The sequence below is a fragment of the Melozone crissalis genome, unplaced genomic scaffold (genome assembly GCF_028551555.1).
Source record: "Melozone crissalis strain CALT ecotype California unplaced genomic scaffold, PUWL_Pcris_2 ptg000027l_1, whole genome shotgun sequence".
Taxonomy (NCBI): domain Eukaryota; kingdom Metazoa; phylum Chordata; class Aves; order Passeriformes; family Passerellidae; genus Melozone; species Melozone crissalis.
In genome coordinates, this window is record NW_026535805.1 from 51,627,393 (window position 1) to 51,645,012 (window position 17,620).

Genomic DNA, 17,620 nt, shown 5'->3' on the forward strand with positions numbered 1-17,620 from the left:
CTGTTATCATTACCTTGTGTTTAAGGTGGCAGATTTGGCCCACATCTTACATCTCTAGTACAGATTTATCCTGATACTCTGGCACATGGGTCATGTCTGAGACAAGGCTAGACGGAAAAGAAATGTGTGTGTGACCTCTGAGAGTATCTGTGTGTGTGTGTGTGTGTGTGTGTGTGTTTGTGTCTGTGTCTGTGTGTGTGTGTGTGTGTGTTTGTGTGTGTGTATGTGTGTGTGTGAGTGCAGATATTAGACAAGTCACTTTTAGATGGTCTTTCCTCAACCATGAGCTCACCTGATCTCCCCATATGGTAAATTTGACCTTTAAATTAGTCTTGATATGTTGAACATGTGCCTAGAGAGGGCTGTCAGTTATTGAGGAAAAGAAACAGGTAAGCCTTTTGTTAGCTTATGGATGACGTGATCAGCATCAAATTCTGATAACCTTCAGCTGGAAAAGTTTGCAGATTCTTGACTCACTGAAATAGAGAGAATCAAAGTTTTTCAATCTTATTTTGCAGATTATGACCCAGGGAAGCATTGCAGGTCACACGTGCCAGCACTGCCAGAGAGCAGACACCACTGTCAGCTCTGCAGCTGGTTGTTCAAGGCTGCACCTGAACTGTTCAAAGTTATTCACAATATTAATTTCTCACAGAAAAACTTGGCAGAGCATGAACAAAGAGAGACACTTCCTAAAAGAGCAAGGCAGCAAGGCATTCATTTCTTTGCCATTTATTTGTCTGTAGGAATTTGCTTGAAGTCTTGGGCTGGGGTCCCTTTGAGCTGCCATATCTGGTAAGAGGCCCACAAACCATTTGTACTCTCAGCTCTACCTCTCCTTACCTTAGCAGACCTGTGAATACAGCCACCAGACCACACTGGCTGCAAACTTTGCTATTCCAAGTGAAGCAATGTTCAGGGTTTAGCCTGTGTTAGGAAAGTGTGGCTGATGCAGACAGAGAAGCAAACTTTGTCTTCAGACTCAGGTGTAGTTTGAAGCAGCAACACAAGGAGTGTTTCTTCCTAGTGTAGCTGGAATGGTGTGACTTGTGCTGGCAATGAGTTCTTACCAGCTAACTGTGTAACCTGGCCTAGTTGCTTAAATCAACGCCTCAAAAAAACAAAAAATCATGTCCACAGCATACATAATTGACCCAACAAACATTATAACAATGGGCCTTAGAAAAACAGAGAATGTAAAAAAGTCATAGAATGAAAAAAAGGAAAAAAAAGAGAAAAAAATATTTATTTCCAAAAAAGATTCATGAAGATTAAAAGATAGGAAGATCATTGCTGACAGCAACGAAAATCACGGGTGACTTTAGATATGGATTGAAGAATGACTAAAGGGAATGAAAAAGTGGCTCAGATGCCCCCATGGCATTGTATCATTTAAAGAGTAGCATTTTATGAAACCCTTTCCACTTTGTTTTTCACTCCCATGTGCTCACATCTCTTGACATTTTCTCTGCACCCAAGGAGAAGCCCCCTTGGATGCATGGTCCATGAGATCTGTGAGGTGGGAGCTGCCCACCCCTCTGCTCCTTCAACATCTCTTTGTGGGGGAAAACCAATCCTTGAGAGTCTCCTGCTAACAGCAACATCATCTTGTCATCCCAGAGGCCCTTTCTTAATAAGGGAGCAAAGCTTTGGCAAGGGAAGGTGAAGACATAGTGGAAAAGCAGAGATGTTCTGGTAGGAGATTTAAGAGGCTGGAAATGCAGCCATGTCCCCCAGGACCCAGCAATTCAGGGCACCTTCTGCAGGCAACTTCTCACCTTGACATCCTCTGGTGAAAAACTGAGTGAAATGGGCTCACCCTGAAGTGCTTGTTATGGGGGAGGAGAAGGGAGGAGAGGCTTTGCATTTGTGCTACCCCAAGGAAACTTCCCCATGACCTCTCCTGTCCGTGTAACTTGATTGGTGCTGGCCTTGTGGTGACAGCCACTGTACCCAGACTGCAGAGCAAACACAGCTCCACTGCCATCCCCTCCACATCCACATCCATGCCTCACCTCCCCTGTGATACCTTCTCCAGAGGCTTCAGAGAGGACACTCAAAGATAGCTGCCTTCCTCAGGAAGAGACTTGGATCCAGCTCTGGAAGCCACTATAATTTTATAACTGCTATGGCAGAGCAGAATTTTAGCTTCAGTTGTGGCTTTTCCAAGGGAGTCTACTAGGCTGAGTGACAGCGCATGGCAAAAACTTCTGTATAAATGAGGCAGCCTCGCCATAAATTCTGACTAACAGATGCACACTGAGGTTGATAACACAATTTGATATTGCAAATATGACTCTCCAGAGAAGTGTGAATGACAATGGGTTTAATTTAATGAGTAAAAGGACTTTGTTTTTTTATTGTATGTCTTTTATGAATTGCTTTATTGCTTGCTAAGCAGTGACTTTTCTCCAGGACACTCATCCATGAATTAGTTAATGGTGTACAAGCCTGGTTAACCTTAAGTGAGAGAAGCCTGAGAGATTTAAGATAAAATGCTGGTGAAGTATGAATTTTCTTCTGAAACAACAAATCCAAGACAAACACTAGGCCAGTCATCACAGCAGAGGCTTGGAATGGCTGGACCTCTCCCTCCTGGAGGGGAAGGTGTCAGGAGCAGCTTCCTCTGCTGCTCTCCAGGGTCACCTCTGAGGTGACTCTGCCAATGCACACGTTTTCTCCATCTTTTGCTTTGGAGGCCAGAGGAAGAGTACACCTGTAGTTCTTGACTAGCACTTTCTAACCAATGCCATCCTTTTCCAAGGTGTTTGGGAACAGCAGAAGGAACCACTGTCCATGCAGCAGGTGAATCTTAGAGAGGTTATCACACACCAGAGCAAGGTGCTGGCACCTGCTGTGTTCGCTGCCACTGATGTCCTTCCCATCCTCCTGCACTGGACCTCGCTGCACCAGCCATGGGACAATTCAGGGTTTACAGTGGCCCTCAGAGCATGAAGTAGAGCCAAAGTCTGCATTCTGTGGTGCCAGGGTGCACAGGTGCCAGCAGCAGCATTTCCCTCAATGCCCATTGCAGAGAGCGCTGCTGGATGGCGGATCCCCAGGGAAAGGCAACATGTGGGAATTGCTCTGTGCTTTAAATTCCAGCAAAAACAAAGTTTTAGGGTATTTCCTCAAAAAGAGTGAAAACTGAGGGAAAAGACTCCTGATCAGCATTATATTTGTCTTGGAAGTTGGAAATATTTTTATGAGATGTCATGTATTTTACAGTTTTCCCCCCATATCACCATGTCACTCATAGGACAAAGGCATCTTTAAACCTGCATGGCATAATGTAACATTAAAAGAATGTTACAACAGTTAACCTCATTTATGCCAGCTGCTCCTACTGAATTGGGACATTTTATCTCATTTTCTAGATTAAATCAGGTCCTTGGTATGTAATCAAACCATCAAAAAATAAAAGCAGGAGATGCTTTGTTCTAGCAAGTAAATGTTTTGACATATGCAAAACTGCTCATGTCATGAGTATGCAAAGAAAATCCAGGTGCAAAAATAAAAATTCCCATCTGGAGATTCTGAAATTTGTCAGATAATTCCAAAGTTGTTCAAAGATTTAAATCACAGTTTAAAAAAATAATTAAAGCTTACTTGTTTTTTTGTTTGTTTTCTATGCTTTGTACTTATGTGATAAATACATTTTCATTTTTAAAAAATCCACAGGCAGACCCAGTGGGAAAAAAAGCTCTGTGGCTGGGTTGGGCAAAGAGAAATGCCATGAAACAGCCCAGAAGCTGCTGGCAGTGGGATGAATGTGTGTACCAGCAAGAGCAGTATCTACTCCATCTGGCTTGGGCTCCACTTCATCCAGGAAGACTTCCTTTTGAAGGGTGAGATTCCAGCCATGATGGCTCCAACCAGGAAAGGAGGTAGCCTCCCAGATTTACTTATCTCAGCCTTCTTGAAAGCACCCCAAACTTCCTTGGCAGCAGTAACCAAACAAGAGCTGTAAAATACTGTTTTCCCTGGTCTGGCTGAACTCATGACTCAGCAAATGTGGTGGGGAGCTCCTAAAATAGCTCTCTGTTGCCTCACCAGCCTCAGCAGCCACTTGAAAAGTCTTTTGCCTTCTGGGACAACTTGGAGAAGTTTTAAAATGTTTGGACTTATTTTGAAAGTACTGTGAAAGATAAGAATGATCTATTCCAAGGCCGTGTGAACTGAAGGTCACAGCTGAGGCATTGCACAATAGACCCAAGTAGGCTTAGCACTAAACTTGCTCAGGAGCTGATCAGCTCGTCTTCATTGCTGTGGCCATCCCTGCCTAAATTCAGGTTAAAGCTGAGTCCCTTTGACTTGGCACCTCACTAGGCCAAACAGTCACAATATCAGTGTCCCAAAAATCAGCGGGGCAATGCCATGGGCATCTGGGTCCTTCCCTGGCAGAGCCTTGTTGGAGAAGCCTTGTAAAAAAAAAAAACCAGCCCTGTTTGTGAGGGGAAGCTGTAGCTGCTGCAGGACAAGTGCACTCTCACTCTGGCAAGTTTAATGCACACTTTCTTCTGCTCAAAGGCTATTTACTCCGTCTAGATCTTGTGATGTTCCAGGCTGTCTCTAGTTAGAGCAAAACCTGAACAGTTCTTGCTGTGTTTAACAAGGGATATCCCCAAGCTGCTCTTTATTGCTGCAGTACTTCAGTGTAGCGCTCCTGTGGGCTCTGCACGGACAACATCACGGTTTGTCCTCCTGGAGTAATGAAAACCCTCTCCCTCCTGTGAGATTTTCTTTCTTGAAAACATCATTTCCTCCTGAAAAACGACTCAAAAAGACCATATACATCTCTGGCTTCCCATCAGGTTGGGAGAAGAGTTTTTTTGTTGACATGTCTCTAATTTCTGAGCACGCTCCCCATGGCCTCAGCCAGAGCCCTCAGTATAACTTTCTGCTGAGTCAGGCTGCTGGTTTTATTATCCCAAATCCCAAACGAGTGGTTTCAAGTACTCCAGGCATTTTTCAAAGACAGTTTGAAACCCAGCCAGCCCCTGGTGGGGAGTGTAACCCTTCTCTGGACAGGCCTGCGGTCGGACTGGTTCTCTCCCAGGTCAGGCGAGCTGGTCTGCAGCTGCACAGTGCAGCTCCCACCCCTGGGGACAACCCCCCTCCATCCCCAGATTCAAGAGAACCTTGTGATTTTTAGCAGCAGTAAATGATCCTCCTGGGGGTTATCTGACCACCACCTGGCTTGGCTGAAGGATTGAAGGGCCGAGGCCCATGTCAATACGCATTGACAGACATTAGGGGATGCAGGCTGGGGACCCCTGCCCAGCCACAAGTGCCCCACCAGCCATTTTCACTTGCTGCTTGAAAGTCACCCCTTCTCCAGGTCCTGTGTAAACACACGTCTGTCTGTGACACAATAAAACAGAGCAAAGGCAAATGTGCAATGCAGAGATCCATTATGCTTTATTTACATGCGTCACCATCTCTTTTACAAACTAGATTACAATTTAAAATGGAATACACAAGGCAATATCTACTAACACCAAGTGGAGTAAGCACTGCGTCTCTACTTCATTTGAAAAGGGGCAGGTTTTGCTCCAAAACAAACTTCCTTCCAACCTCTGAGTAGTAAGGTAATATATTCCTCCAGGGCAGCATCTTTTTTCTTTGTTTTCCTTTTTTTTTTGGTTTTTTGTGTTTTTTTTTTAAAATATAAAATCCTCAGTAAGACTGCAACGTGAGAGTGTCTGCTTTCAAATGAAAGTACAAGATAGCCCAAATGAAAAGTATAAACTGTTCAGCTCTTCGGTATGTAAAGACGGCCATGCGCGATAAGGCTGTGGATTTAATATTCTTCCAATTTACATGGCTTGAAACAGAAACAGATAAAACAGTTTTACAGATACTGTATACATATTTTTTCCAATCATGCAACTTTTTAAAAAAAAAGTTAAACATGTGAAGCCAAATGTACAATCCATTTTTCCCAACCCATAGTTACGAAATGTATCTGGTCCCCCTTCGCATCTGTTGGCAATTCCAAAGGTATACTGTGTACTTGAAACACTTACAGGACACCAATTGCCAAGCAATGATATAATTTTGGAGAAATACATGACCTAAAAGGTAACTTTTTTAAGCAGTGGCACAAAAATTTCTGGAGTTAAGCAGTGTTTAACTACCTGATTATTGTTCAAAGAAAATTTCTTTTACAAAATCATTAAATCAAGCCCCAACCTGTGACTAGAAACTGCATAAATAACACCTTTTTAGACCTTTTGTTTAGTCCAAGTGTCGAAAAGCCAACCATGTAATTGTGACCTTGACCTTCATCTGTTTGACATGATTTCACAAGGACAACTCCTAGGCATAAACATGTTCAAAGACTCAAAGGCCAAATTTTCAAAATGTAAGTTCCTCAAACTAACTATTCAAGGCTTAATTTGACACCTTAATAACTGGCCCTTTGAATTCAGGGAGATTTACCTAGCACCTCTGGAGTACAGGGCCTTTGCTGGGCACCCCAGCAGGTGAAGAGGGCGATGACCTTCCCCTGGGCCTGGGGGGACCTGTCCCCTCCCCATCCTTCAGGAAGCCATGAGGGCAGAGCAGCTCGTCCCCTGAGGCCACACTGGAGTCCCCAACGTCTGGTGCCTGATACCAGGCACTGCTGCTTGAAAATTTTGGCCCCAAAACTGAGCAATAGAAACCAAACCAAACTGAAGAGACTGGCCAGGTCCATCCCTCTTCAGTGAGTGCTGGGATGTTCTCCAAAGCAGGGGCCCAAGCTGTCCCAGCCATGCCAATGGAAATGCTCCCCTTGACACTGCTGGGAGGCAGGCTAAGCCTTTCAGCCACTAATGCTTTTATTGTTTCTTCTAAAAAACCTTTTCTGCCATTGATGGGCTGTCTCTAAACCAAGTGTTTTTTCTCCATTTTCTGAACAGAGCAGGCCATCACTTCATCTCTCATTTCTGCCAGTGGAAAGCAGTTCCTCTGAACCCAAGCAGGCTAAGTTGCTGGAACAGAGCAGAATTTGCAGCCTTTTCATTCAAGTTTTCAACAGGCCTTCCCTTGCCTTTGACAAGAACTGAATCTGAATTAAGAAAAAAATAAATTATGGGGTTTGCTGACTTTGGCCATACCATCGAGTGAGGCTTTACTGATCTGTCAGTGACAATGGGTCTTTGGGCAGCACCACGGTCTCACTGGAGGCTCATCTGTGTAGGGATCAAAAGCTGCACCTCAGCACGGGGAGCCACTGAGTGAGCTCTGCTGACAGCCAGAACATGGGGCTGGGGCACAAGTCCAGCCTCAGGGCAGCAGCTGCAGAGAAGCCTCAGCAAAAGAAACACCAGAGGGAAGTCCTTCAGCATACACTCACATTTTGGGGTGTACCAGGAAGATAAGGGCGAATGGCACACACTCAGGGGAGGCCAGTGATGAACTCTTGACCAATTTCAGTACAAGGTGCCTGCAACTGGACTCGGGTAAGCAGGGTGCCCAGATGTGCCACACAAGCATCCTGGGAAGCTGGTTGCTGATAGACATGAGCAATGTGCACCAGCCAGCTCCAATGAATGTAATGAACTAGGCCACATGCTAACAAATAGAACCCCTCAGTGTAAAAAGAAAAGAGAAGTTTTTTTAAAAGGCAAATGATAAACCCTTGGCTGCTTGAAAGAGTTGATATGCTACAGGGCTATGCTACCCACAACTGCACAGAGCCTACGCAGTCGTAACTGGGGGGAGAAACCAAGAGGTGCATCTTTATGAGAGAACAGCATGGGGGCTACGGTAAAAACCAAAACTTCCATCACACTAGGAGCCATTGTTTCACCAAAATCACCTCAGGGACCTGGAAGGTAAGGAGTGAGGAAGGGCCCACGAATGCATGTGAGTGTTGGTGCATGACTGTGCACGTGTGGTGGCAGTGGCGAGAGGGAGTCACTCCACATTGCATGGGACACGGGTCGGTGGGAACTCATGCACTGAGACCTTGGGTTAAAATGCTAGTTTTGTTTTCCTAACATCCATGCATAATGATCCATTTCTGTACATAATAAAATATATTTATATATTTATATGCATAATGCTTTAATGCAAAGGAAAAAAAAACTTCATATATCGCTTTGGAGAATTATGTATACACTGTCCTATTCAGAACCTCTTCATACCAAATTCCTATGTACCACTGGTGTTTTCCCCTCTTTTTTTGTATCCCTCCCTCCCCCAGATACTAATAAAAAGTAATCAAACTTTCCAGATTATAGAGAGGATCTATACAGCACCATACCTTTTATTCATTATTATTATTAATTATTATCCATTTTACAAAAGAAAATCTTAGAAGCAAAATATATAAAACTGCCTTGTCTTTCAGTGTCATTTATCCTGCTACAATCTATGCTCGTATGAAAAGCCATTTGCATGATACTGTGCCATTCCCACTCCTGCTTCTTCTGCCACAATGGATTATACATAATGAGAAGGAAAAAATAATCAAGGATATGTCCAAAACAACAACAACAACAAAAATAAACAGGATCACTAATGCCATAACACACTCTGCAGTGATCTGTGCCTCAGCTCCTCATTGTCACTGCAAGTCACCTGCCGACGCCCAGCCGCTCGGTTTCCTTTAAGTCCTTCCAAACACATCTCTACAGGTGACTACATCCACCTCGTGGGGCAGCTCAGCCTGCAACTCCTCACCAGCTCCCCAGAGCAGTGAGGGCAGCTTTGCTAACCTAAGGCAGGAGGGGAGCCTGCTCCAGTGGGCAGGAGAGGGGCTCCTGCCTCGGTGCCTGTGAGGGCAGTGGCACCCGCTGTCAGTCTGTCCTTATGAGCCAAGAGGCACCCACCAGCTTCCCCTGCTTTGCAACCAGCTCTGGGCTGACCCTTACGGAAAACAGGGGTGTACCATTAAACTTAAGGAAAGAATAAGAGAGAAACAAACCAACCAACCCAACAAACAAGCAGGGCACGCACATCCCCTCTCTGGAATCCAGCTGGCTGACAGGACTGACAAACGCTGTACCTTCAGAAAACCCTGACACCTGAGCGGTGCTGGGTTACAGTCATTGCCATTCATGTGCACAGTGCCTCAGATTCCCCAGGGAGAGAAAGCAAAAATGGTTCAAAATCTACAGAAATAAAACTGGAGGCTGTAGGAGGGGGAGGGTGGGCAGATAGGGAAAACCTCCAAAAAGAAAAGCCAACTTAAAACATCCCATAAACCATTAATATATTGAAACACCACATACTCATTGACAAGTTACTAGTGTAAAGGCTACACAGTGTGTTCTCAACAGGATGGTGCTGAACATTGTCTCCACAGCAGGTGCTTGGCCATCCCAGAAAAGGAAGATTTTGCATACTTCAGAATGAGTTCAATTTTCAACAAAAAAAGAAAAAAAAAGAAAAAGAGGGAGGAAAAAAAGTAGATTCTTCACTCCAGTAAGGGGCCTATTAACAGTCTGCTTCATTAGGAAAATAATGCAGGGTTCACAAAGGTCGTAAGCTGTAAACAGTATCACTGTCCACTTGCTGACAGCAGATTTGGCAAAGGGTTCTCTCTCTACATCTCGTGTCAGTTTGAGGGCCTGGAGAAGAAGAAGAAAAAAAGACAGTGAGATTACTGCATGTAGAAAAACAAAAACAAAAACCCCAAAACAACAACAACAAAAAACCCACCACAACAAAAAAGGCAACCAAGCAAACATCCAAACAAAACAACAGCTTACACTGAGGAACATTTCAGGTATGTTTGCACCCAGGAACTTCAAACATATAGCAAGGAATAAGATGACTCTGCCTGAAAATACTTTTCCCTTGCCAAAGTTCATGTGTTTCTTTGATGGCTTAGCTGCTCCCAAACAGGACAGAAAAACCCTTTCTCTGATGAAAAATGATGGTCAAGTCTGATTTACAGAAACCCAGTGCACTGTAGATTTGTTAAACATATTTCCAGGTAGAAGCAATGAAGGATCTTCCAGCTTTTCTCCATTTTTCACAATCACCTTTTCTCAGCATCACCAAAAAGCTGAATAAAGCTTCTGTAAGTGTTTGACATCCACCACCACCCCTGAAGGACAGATGAAGAGGATGCTTAAAACAAACAGTACGGAGTCACAAATTTCAGTGTGGACTTTGGGGTTTTCCATTTTCCTGCTCACACAATACACCAGCAACAGACAGGGTCCAGCTGGCTTTAAAAACTGGGTTAGGGTCTATCTCATTCTCTAGCCAAGAAACTTCTCTGAGGAGAGAGAAGCATGGGGAAGACACCTTGGATACAGCACTGAGATGACTATGAAGAAACACGGTAAGTAGGTAAAACACTGAAAACAGATGAACATTTCAACCAAGGGGGGCAAGGGGACAGAGTTTTAAAGGTATTCAGTGGCTTAGAGATATAGGCAAACACCACATAGAGTTTTGGAAAGTATGTACATTTAAACATTCCCATGAAATCCTCTCACATTTTCAGAAAGTTCACTTGGTAGACATCAGTATTGCTGGACATGTAGTTTCTGGCTCTGAAATGGCTTCTGAAAACAGGGTTTAGTCCCCTCACACCTCACACTTACTACCTTTTGAGGATTTTCCCCAAGACGAAAGATTGATGATTTTTTTATACAGTGCAAGAACAAGGGGACACTGGCTGAAACCAAAAAGCCATTGAGTTGACTACAGGAATGTCTTTACTTTGAAAAGACCCTGCTAGCAGGCATCCTCATGAAAAATGGTGGATTTAGTGGAACTGCTGCTTTAACCAGGACGGGCATCTCCTGCAAGGAGGATCACTCAAACTGTCTCCTGTCTAAGGTGCCAGGCACTGATCCTATGATAACAATTTATTAAAATGACCTATTCTGATAATGCTAAATGATTGATGGAAATTTAATCATTTTGTCTCATGGTTATTAAAGCAACAGTGTGACAGCTGCTCCCTGCGCCATTAGGGGAGAACTTCATTCAGCACAGCTTAGGGAGCAGACAGATTGTACATTTCACCCAAACAAAATTTGGCTTTAGCCTTAATTATGTGGAGGGGTTTGGGGTAGACTGTTTTGTGAATAAAGGGATTTCTGACTGGATCAACATATTGATTTCTTCATTTTCAAAGGGCAAACTAAGGCTGGCCGCTCGTTAATGTGACTGCCTGCCAGTGACTCCATTTGGTGTGCCCCGATGGCCGTAACAAGGTCAGCAGGAGATACCCAGACAGGCCTGGCAGCCCCCAGTAAAACCTGGCCAGTGGCTCACAAGCAGCTCAAGCAAGTGCAAGCCCATTTCTCTACTTCTTAAAGCCTGAGCACCAGAGGGGGCTGGAAATGAGCGACTTCCCAAAGCACAACACCCTCTGAAGGCAAGGCTCGTGTCCCAAATGCCACAGCCCAGCAAGTCAGCTCCCTCTCAGGCAGCTGCCAGTTATGTTGATCATGGACTTAACTGTGGCACATGTGAGAAGTCTTGCTGACTTTGAATAAAGCTATTGATTAAAAGAAAAAGAGTACAGAAACTCCCAATAAAGCACCAGAGTACTGCTTAATGTTTAAATTAAAAATCTATGCGAAGCATTATACTATGAAACCAAGTGATGAGAAAAAAAACCTGGAGGATGGGTTAAGCTGAGCATCTTTTGTGGAAGTGGCACTACCAAATATTTTTTCTTGTGGGATCTGTACTTCAGACAGTGCCAACATTTTGGAGACAGATGCACAGCTGAGGTGTGCATCACATAACAAAACCAAACTATGTTCCATTTTCCTACCTCTGCTTACATGGACTTTGCAAACGGATTAAAAATGAAAAGAGCTAGATCAAAGTCTTAACCTGCCTGCCTTCAAATTACCCTGTTAACATCTGTAACAGACTCACACAGTCTTGCTTTCTGTCTCACCACAAAAAGCCTATTTACCCTGAGTTAGCAGCCAGCTACCCCACAGCGATGAAAACTGTATCAAGGCAGGGAAACAAGTACTCCAGTTATGCCTTCATTTATCACAGAGTCATACAATGGTTTGGGCTGGCAGGGACCTTATAGATTGTCTAGTCCAATCCCCCTGAAGTAAGCAACAACATCTTCAACTAGATCAGTTTGCTCAGAGCCCTATCCAAGCTGGCCTGGAGCAGTTTCAGGGATGGGTCATCCACCACCTCACTGGGCAATCTGTTGTGGTGTTTTACCACCCTCATTGTAAAAAAACGCTTTCCTCTTATTTTTTCTAAATCTACCCTCTTCTGGTTTAAAACCATTGCCCTTGTCCTGTTGGAACAGGTCCTGCTAAAAGCTTTGCAAACAGTCATGCAGGAGATGAGATGCCCCTTTCTTCTGTCCTATTCTCTGCTCTCCCATCCTCTACCTTGCTACTGACCAGTTACAAATGCTACTCTCATTTTACTCTGTGGCCAAGCTGACCAGTTCTGATCTCCCTCCAGCAACAACATTTCTTCACCTCTGTCTCCCATCATTGCACAACTTAACTGGACTCCCAAGCCCCATGCCAGCTTGTGCACCATCGAGCAGCTCTGAAGAAACATCTGCCACCTGCTGATTTCTCCCTTTGATCCCCAGTGGGGCCAATTATGAAGCACTGGAAATTTCTTCAGAACAGAAAGGTGACGTGGTGATGCTCCCCAGAGCAGGGCCCTGGGGAGATAACGTGCCCTGGATTATCAGTGAGCCAGCACAGCCACCAGCACATGAAGTTTTCTGCTGGAAGAAAAGCTGTGTGCTCCTTTACACAATTATGGTACAAGAATCTGCACTGCCAACACACCGCTACTCTCTATGGCAGCCTAACATGGATCTCCTGATTTGGCTGGAAGGCTTGTTCAGTGGATCTCATCTTGGAAAGTATCACCCTTTAGAGGTCTGTAAAACAAGCACTCTCCCTGGGTACCACTTTGCACCAACTCTCCAGGGACAGGAAATCCCAGTAACTACTTTTACTGTCTAGACACTTGGGATGCAAACATTTTCAAGGAAACTTGTGTCCTTTAGTGACAGATGTGCATTCGTTCTGGTGCCTCTGCCCTCCAATTTGTCATCGCTTCTAGCAACTGAGCTTCTACTCCAAAGTGGGGGAAGGCTCAAAAAGCAAGACTTGATTTTGTGTGGTTACAAGTTAATATTCTGCCTGAGGTTCACAGCTGAAGACTGAAAAATAAACAGAATTTTCTTAAAAACAAGTAAGGAAGATAGCTACTGAGGCCAGTGTTTCTGTAACAACAAAACTACAGCATGAGATTTATATTTCAAGCACAATAAAAATTGGAAATCCCAATGCCCACAGCAGGTATGCCACAGGGACACCCTACAGGCTGCACGAGGATGCCACAGGATGGCCCGGTGCTGAGGGACAACACTGAGGTCAGGGGACAAAGCCCAAGGACAAAAAAAAGAGTTGGCAACTTAATGTGGCTTTATTTCCTGAACTTTCAGGCATGTTGCAACTTCGCCTTTTCTCTTTTAATTCTGCTCATAAAAATAGATTTTTCCCAGCTCAGAACTGGGGGCAGAGAATAAGGGTCGAAGGATGGAAAGAGGAAGAATGCCAGCACACAACCAGGACTTATGGGAGCTAAGATGCTGCAGTGCTTGTAGCTGCATAAGCACATAAGGCACGAAAGTATCTCTTTTCCTTCTGCTGCCGCTCTTCTTCCAAGGAACACTGCAAACCATAGGAGACAACCAAGTATTTTGGAAGTAAATGTAATTTAAGACAGCAGATCATTTTCTCATCCTGTACCAGTACCCTGGGAAAGGCCAGAACTGTAGTGAGGCGCCACAACTATTTATAAGCAGGTTATTCTGATATCCACTGCTCTACAGCACCATATACAAGTCCAGGCTGGAAGAGATCAGTATCATCTGGTCCAACTTCTGTTCAAGTCAGGAGATGCAAGCAGCGCAAGGAAAAAACAATGGGCAAGACATTCAGCTCAGCTGTAGAAGTGCATAAGCACAAGCCATTCTCCACAGCATCATCTGGGAAAAGTGGCCTTTTTACTGGAGGAATGGCGGACAGCCGTGGCTGCACAGCAGCTTCCGCTAGCCGAGCTGTGTCCCCGTCCGATTCCTGCTCAGCAGATGTCCCTCTGCCAGATTCCAATAACTGCCACCCTGTGCAGCAATCTGAGTGGAAAAGCTGATTAAACATCCCCAGCAGACTGGACCAGAGCAGGCATTCCCACCACCCAGCCACAGGCACCTGATTTAACGGGGTCAGCATCCCCACATCCCGCTCGGGATTTGATCGCGGACAGTGCTGATGGGAACATCCTGCTGGAGCTCCTTCACCATTGGCACCAGGAGCCCAGCGTGGCTCCTTCCTTCATCCTCCTTCCCCAGGCCAGGACAGAAAGGCTGGCTATCAGTACTACTCCATCCTGCACTCCCACTGCCACACTGTACCTGGGCTTTTTGGCTGGCATCAACACCAGACTTAAACCTCTCCAGCTGTCAGTTCATCACCTGGGCTGAGTGCCCAATTGATATGAAAAAAAGATCCCGACCTTTCCTCAGCTGCATGACGCTATGTTTCTAAAAAGGAGCTCTTATTACGCACTTCTTCAAGAAAACATGCTTTCATGGGGGCTATTTAAAAGTCTGGCTCAAAGGAAGGAATGAACAAAGAAAAGCCACCTGTAACCAGCCCAGTTATCAGGCAAACCACATACCGAGGGACCAACACTGATCTGCAGCTCTAAACAGTCATTATGGCTCATTCACACGAGACAGACGATTTGCAAAGACTCATTCTGTAGCAAAACCTGTGCACTGCTGATCCAAGGAGGAAAGCACTGGGGAGACCAGTTGATGCGGGCTGTGCTAAAAATATCGGTTTGTGCTGTCATCTGGTGAGAGTATGTCATCCTGTAATCTTAGCATCTGCAGGGACAGCAAGTTTCTGCCTAATTATTGCTGCTGAATCACATGACAAAGCATGAGGTTCTAAAAAATACATCTATATAAAACACCACCAGAAGAACACCCAAACCACAGGATAAGACTGCTGTCCTGGCTTCAGCTGCTTTACACTCACAACACAAGCCCGTGGAGCCAATCCTGGTTTTTACAGATCTCTTCTCTGGCTTAATAAAACCCCAAACAATAAACCCAGATTAAAAACATACCAGAACAAAAAAGCCCTACTCCCAGAAGGAGTGAGCAATTCATTTGTGTGTCAGCTCCTGCTGTCTTCACACAGCAAAAGCCACAGCATCCCTGCAAGCCCAGGACTGGCCTCTGGATGCAAGGGGCTTTGATCAGCTTCAGTGGGACCTCATGGGGGACAGTCCCAATGGGGTTTTCCACAATATCCCCTCTCCTCCTCCCTAGCAGACATGAGCACAGAGTTTGTTCCTTGGCCACAGATGTATTCCCCAGCCACTGAGGAGCCTGCTCAGGGCAGGCCCTCCTTGGAGTTGAAGGGATCCCTGTTCCCCACAAAATACATTTTCTACATAGATATTTTTGTTCAAAGACTAAACTTGGCATGTGTGGAGTTCAGCTAGTCACAAAACCACCTTTCAAAACTTGGGCTGGCAGAAACAACATTTAAATGTTACAAGTGCCACCACCTTAACCACTGGTCTACTAGAAACGGAGCAGAAGAATGTGCTGCTCTTGAATTTCCTCTAGATTTTTTGAAGGCGGACAGCTCCACCTTAGCTCTGTGTAAAAAACCTGGCAGTCCTATCCCTAAGACCTCATTTTTCAAAATAAGAGAAAAGGAAGTGCAGCTATGGTCCTGAGGCAGTCACATGTCATCAGATAGGAGGTCCAGTAATTCAGCTTTCATGGGCAGAAGTTTTCTGGCAATAAACAAAAATAATTTTCTTTGTGGCAAACTGCACACAACTCTCTGATTCAAAACTCCATCCAAATGGAGATCTTTGACTACCGATTTTCACTTTTAAGGTGGTGCTGTAAACATGAAGTCATCCTCAGACCAATTTGTCTTAGGTATGAATTGTACGGAGAATTGGCTGAACACCAAATAACAAACTGGCAAGTAGTCCAAGCTGATATGGACTAATGAATGACTAACAGACATTTTGTTAGGTTTCCTAAGATTTTTTTCACCAGAGATGTTAATCATCAAGTGTGAACGCTACATGACTATTTGCAGCTTGTGTATTCTGCAATAAGAAGATGTGGGACCTAGATGATACTAGTGGAAAATGAGTGACTTTAACTCATCTGTCAAGTATTTTACATGTAATTTTCAAATAAATCAACCTGAGTCCAGCACAGCTCTGTTACAGAGCCCAGAGGCACCCTGATAAATGACACACTGAAACCTCCTTCAGAAGATGCAGCTTAGATGAGTTTTTCAGACTATGACACTAACTCAAGAAGTTCCTGCCCTGCTCGTGCTGAGCCGTTCTCCACTCTTTGCCTAACCCTGACAGCATTGCTGCCTACGTGATGCCATTGTAAACTGGATCACTGAAACAATCCAAGTAAAAGCAACTTCTTGGATGAGTTCTGGTGCTGGAGAAAATGTCTGCTCATGCAGCAACTGCTCACCAGCTCCTGACCTTCCAGGCAGCAGCACAAGTCCTGAAGTCTTCCCTGATGCTCTCTTTTGGGATTATTCCTCGGCAAAAGCCAAGTCCCTTTGAACTTTCCAGGTGAGACAGACCCTGGAGCAAAGTGCAGAGTTGTGGGAATCCCAGTCTAAGAGAAGAACCCATTAATTTCAAAATAAAAGGTATTCTAGAGACAGGTGAAGGAATAGTGATGCCTATTTATTGCTAAACCCTCTGAAATACCAAAGTGATGATTATCTGAGTGGGTGGAGGGCATTATCCAGTGCTTTTGGAAAGTAGGTAGAGAGAGAGGAACAGAGGCCCCAGGCAGTATAAGAGGGGGAAATTTTGACTGAGCGAATAAAGCAAGGAAAAAAAAATTGATTTTCTCTATTCCTTCTTGTAAGAGGAAAAAAAACCAAACCGAACCCAAATTCATTTATATGCCTCAATGAGGCTCCTCTGAAAGGCTGAGCCTGGGCAGCCTCATGGGCATGGGTTGGTGGGGTGGGACTGGCCAGGGTTCTTTGCAGGGACCATGCACAGGCTTGTGTGCAGCAAACGTGCACAGCCACTAAACCTGCAACAGTGGCATCTCCTGCAGGATTTTTTAATTTCCCTATGAAGAAACTGTAGTTGATTTTCTTCCAAAGTAAACCTCCCTCAATACCTAAGTATGTATAAATTAAATACCTGTGTATTTGCCTTCTTTCTTTTCTTCCTGAAAACTGACTCCAATGTTTCTCTTATTTTTAATAGAACACACAGCACTCACTATTCCTAGGTATGCCAATAATCCATTGTAACCACTTTTGCCTGCCTGCAAAGCACACCTGGCTGTCCTAGTGAAACGGATTTAACATAAGCAATTGCCAGGCTGTTCTGCCAAAAATGTACCCCAGTCTTTGGACTTGTAAAGATTCATTACTGGGGCCGTGAACATTGCTGAGAGAAGATTTTAATTCAGGGATCCCTACTGCTGCAGTGGAGAAGTAACCAAGAAAAGCAATTCAGAACGATTGCATCTGATGTCATGCAAGAAGCCCCTATCAAAACACGAGACGCTCACAGGGAGGCAAACTGTCAAAGAGTGATGCTTTACAGATGAGGAAGG

General features: G+C 44.6%; 1 protein-coding gene across 1 annotated transcript in view; it reads right to left on the reverse strand.

The window, feature by feature from the left end:
• Window positions 1–5,397: 5,397 nt before the first annotated feature.
• Window positions 5,398–17,620, reverse strand: part of FOXO3 (forkhead box O3) — an 87,320-nt gene continuing 75,097 nt past the window's right edge. The window contains exon 3 of the mRNA XM_054279758.1: window positions 5,398–9,563. The gene's annotated coding sequence lies outside the window, so the exon portion shown is untranslated. The remainder of the gene's footprint in view (window positions 9,564–17,620) is intronic.